The following is a 5,272-nucleotide window of genomic DNA, read 5'->3' on the forward strand; positions in this document are numbered from 1 at the left end:
ACAGCCTTCGTTGCGCCACTGTGAGCAATCGCACTTCAAATGCGCACTCCGGAGTCTGCACACTTCAGTTTGGGACAGCCTTCGTTGCGCCACTGTGAGCAATCGCACTTCAAATGCGCACTCCGGAGTCTGCACACTTCAGTTTGGGACAGCCTTCGTTGCGCCACTGTGAGCAATCGCACTTCAAATGCGCACTTCGGAGTCTGCACACTTCAGTTTGGGACAGCCTTCGTTGCGCCACTGTGAGCAATCGCACTTCAAATGCGCACTCCGGAGTCCATGCACTTAAGTTTGGGACAGCCTTCGTCGCGCCACTGTGAGCAATCGCACTTCAAATGCGCACTCCGGAGTCCATGCACTTAAGTTTGGGACAGCCTTCGTCGCGCCACTGTGAGCAATCGCACTTCAAATGCGCACTCAAATATACAGAAATAGACAGAATAACAACGAAAGAGAGGTCAAAGTGGAATAAAAGAACGCAATGTTGGGCAATCAGTGTGACAGTAAAAATCTTGCCTTTCATCGTTTTCCCAAAGACCCTGACAGGTAATGAATGATTCACAAAAGTGTAAAAGTATTGTATGTTTTGAAGTGGGGGCGTAGCGCTGTCTTATGCACCTGCTAACTTTAACTGTTTTTAGTCTAGTAGTTAACTTAAATTCTTGTAGGAACTGCAGGTCCTAGCCATAGAAACCATAATAATGATTTATATGGATAAGTAATGAGCTTATGCAACTTTACACATTTACAATTACTTACTATATTATTATTTACTATTACTCCACTAGGTCTGAAATATATATTGTACGTTTTAATCCTCTGGAATACACTACAAACATGATGATCTAGATTAGAACATGATGCATTGCTGTGTCTCTGTCATCTGGGGATGCCACCGGAAGTGACGCTGCGACCTGCGGCTGCCAGAGAGAGCGCCAGCTCTTGCAGGTAAAACGTGAACTCGTGATGTTTGAAAGTGGTATATATATAAGTACAATCATTTTAAGTTCATTTTGTATTTACATTATGTATTATTTTATTATTTATATTTTTATAACAATTTAATATGGCATTTTAATATTTAATATATTTAATATTAAATATGTTTTGTATAATAAATAGCTGTGGTAATATCACCATTTCATATATAATATTATTTAATGTATATTACCTAGAAAATATGAATACATTAACTATATTTTTTATATCATTATCTTTATTTATTTAGAAGAAAAAAAAACGTAAGAAACACCCAGTATAACAAATAAATATAATATCATAACATATATAATTTAAAGTAATAATATAAAATATTTTTTAATTTAAATATATAATTTGTTATAATTTATAACATAAAATGTAATTTCATTTATATTACCTAGAAAACATGAAAACATTAAGAAAAAACACCAGAAATAAAAAGAAATATAGATTATTTTATAATTAATTTTATATTGTCTTCAAGTCAGATATTTAGAATTCATTTTAATTGCTTTGTTATTTTATATATATATATATATATATATATTGTGTATTGGGGGGGCTTTTTATTAATTATAGTTTGAAAATGTTCAAAATGGTAATGCAATAAAAAGGACAGAAAGATACAGAGCTAAAGTTAGCTAATCGATCAGAGGGATTGCGAATTAGCTTACATGAGGTTGTAGAATTGAAGTCAGTTTTGATTATTAACCATATTTTAACATTATTATATTATCATTTTGTCCATTAAAATAAAATAAAATACAATACAATACAATACAATATAAAACGAATATTTAACAGTGTGACAAACCAACTAATACTACTAAACATCATAATTTAAGTAATACATTGCTAATCATAACTGAAATTTCTGCTGTTATTTTCGGACCACTTTTTGGAGAATGTTGTCAAAACAAACGTAATATTTGTTATGTAAAGGGTTATTACAAAATACTAAAAGGATGTGAAGTGATACTGAGGAAAAATAAAAAATATACAAATTGATTACAATTTAAAATATTTTTATCTAAAAGCATGAAACCAAAACATTGGCTTGAAAAATTAAGAAATGCATGAAATAAATTAGCAAATAAAATATAATAAAACATATAATTTATTTAATATTACCTGGAAAACATTAGTTAGTAAAATGAAATAAATAAATAAAATATTTACATTTTCATTTAGCAGACACTTTTATTCAAAGTGACTTACAAATAGAGTAGTAGAGTAGAATATCAGCTATTATAATATATTATACAGTAACTTAATTAACTTAATGTAATGACAATTTAAAATGAACATTTTAATTATTTATAATTGATCATTTTGTAATTACTTACATATAAACGCAACATTTTATGTAACATTTTATAAACTGTATTACATTCTTAAAAATTAACTTAATAAATGACCAGTATTTCATGATTCATGCTTTCTTTTATGAAGTTGGTACACTTAAAATCACACAGCTAAAATGTCAAAATCCACCAAATGCAAAATGTGTAAAATTCGCCCCTATGTTCAATTAAAGAAGCACCATGAAAGTACGTGAACAATTTTTGATTTTGGGTAAACTGTTTAAAAAAATTCTCTAACAACTGTATATTCCACCCAAAATATGAATCCACATATACAGTACAGTATGATAAGGACCTGAAAATGCATCGCATTACAGGAATGAGGCTGTTAATTAGACGGCCGTCGATGACTCTGGCCGCTCCTCTGATGAGGGGAAGGCAATGAAAGCCATAAGAAATGACACAGGGCTCGTATTCACATGTAATTGCTCACCCAGGGAGGAAGCAAAGAGACGAGAGGTCTAGTGCTCACCCGAGGTGTCAGGTTCTGTCAGGATGATGAAACTCCACACAGCCCACAGACTTGCTTTGAGACTGCCGGGTGCCAGGGGGGACGTCAATTTTCGACTTTATAAATCTAAAATGGATGAAATATGAGGACACTCTTCACCGGCTATAACTTAGTTTTATATTTTAGAGGTCCTTTACTGCAGCCGCTCGGGATTTGGCCCCTGATTCATGTTACACCAAAGCCAAGAGCCTTTGAAATCTGAGAGTTTGTTCCAAATACCACAACAACACCATGTACAGCAGATCTGATTTCAGCCGCTCATCATGTGGAGGAACTCGAAGTAATCTGCGCATTTGCACATGTTTCTTCCACTATGGCCACTTATGGTGCTCGGACTTTTTAGAAAAATATATTCTATGTGTTCAAAAGCAGAAATACAGTAAAAATGACACATAATAATATTCTAGTCAAATTATATTTGCATTGATTTCCTTTACTCTCTTCACACATCACATCTCATATTTCATCTCAAGCATGCTATTCACTGACACTGCTGTCTCCATGGTAACCAAGTTGACTAAAATATAATAATAAAAAAATGATGAGGCGCAAAATTGTTGGCCATAATGGAAATAATACTAGAGAGACTCGCAATTTTAGGGAAATTGATATAAACCATTTTCACACAATGAATACTGAAGAGTGATTATTTTCTCTTTTTGTACACGATTAACCAGAATACTTAATATTTCGTGAATATATGTAAAGGCCTATATATATATAAATACAGTATATATATATATATGGAAATCATGTTTCTTCATATATCAAAACAAAAAAAATGTTAGGAATCTCTTAGCTTTAATAAATTTAACCTCTGGGACATTTAAAAGCCCGTAGTTGAAGAAACCCCCATAGAGTATGTGTGGTCAGTGCTGAAATGGATTTAGAAGCACAGGAATGTATCACACGGTATTTCCCTGCCCTCAAACCAGAGTTTGATAATGCACTGGGGTATATTCCATATGCAAAAGGCCAAGACACACAAATCATCTGAAGTAATCAGATTTCTCTTGGGAGGCTAAAAATTAAAGAAATGACAAGAGTAGAGTCTTGCAAAGACCAGAAATAACCACAAATGACATGGGTTTACTGTCAAAAACACAGTTTGCCTTGGATTAATTTAAAATGTCTCCACAAGTAGGCACATTAGATGTGATGGGAACTGGAGATGAATCTTCAGAAAGAAAATTTATGATTTTTTTCTTTCCCCTGACTGGTCATGTCAGATCTTTGTAAACTCATTTCCACACATAAGGGGAAAAAATCCTAAAAAAGACATATTAAGTCATAATTATGAGATGATAAATTGAAATTATGACATAAATTGAATTTGACATACTAAGTCGTGACATAAAGCAAAATTATGACATACTAAGTGATAATTGTGATAAATTGAGATATGACAAATCGAAATTATTACATACTACTTCATAATTATGAGATAAGTCGAGATATGACAAACCAAAATTATGACATACTAATTCCTAATAATGAGATAAGTCGAGATATGACATATCGAAACGATGACATACTAATAATTATAAAATACAAAGTCAAAATTATGGCATAATTCGAAAATTATGACATGCTAAGTGATAATTATGAGATAAATTGGGATATGACAAATCAAAATTATGACATACTAAGGCATAATTATAAAATACCAAATCAAAATTATAGCATAAGTCAAAATCATGACATAAGTCATAATAATGAGATAAGTCGAGATATGACAAATCAAAATTATGACAAACTAATTCATAATAATGAGATAAGTCGAGATATGACAAATCGAAATGATGACATACTAAGTCATAATTATAAAATACAAAGTCAAAATTATGGGAATTATAGTCGATTTTTTTTACATGCTAAGTGATAATTGTGAGATGAGTTGAGATGTGACAAATCAAAATTATGACATACTAAGTCAATTATAAAATACAAGGTCAAAATGATGGCATAAGTCAAAGTTAAGACAGTCATAATAAAGAAATATGTTGAGATATGACAAATCACAATTTTGACATACTAAGACATAATTATAAAATACAATGTCAAAATGATGGCATAAATTAAAATAATGACTCATAATAATGAGATAAGTTGAGATATGACAAATTGAAATTATGACACACTAAGTCAGAATTATAAAATACAAAGTCAAAATTATGGGAATTATAGTCGATTTTTTTTTACATGCTAAGTGATAATTGTGAGATGAGTTGAGATGTGACAAATCAAAATTATGACATACTAAGTCAATTATAAAATACAAGGTCAAAATGATGGCATAAGTCAAAGTTAAGACAGTCATAATAAAGAAATATGTTGAGATATGACAAATCACAATTTTGACATACTAAGACATAATTATAAAATACAATGTCAAAATGATGGCATAAATTAAAAT

This window comes from Sinocyclocheilus rhinocerous, unplaced genomic scaffold (genome assembly GCF_001515625.1).
Source record: "Sinocyclocheilus rhinocerous isolate Xijiao unplaced genomic scaffold, SAMN03320098_v1.1 scaffold556, whole genome shotgun sequence".
In the NCBI taxonomy this organism is placed as follows: Eukaryota; Metazoa; Chordata; class Actinopteri; order Cypriniformes; family Cyprinidae; genus Sinocyclocheilus; species Sinocyclocheilus rhinocerous.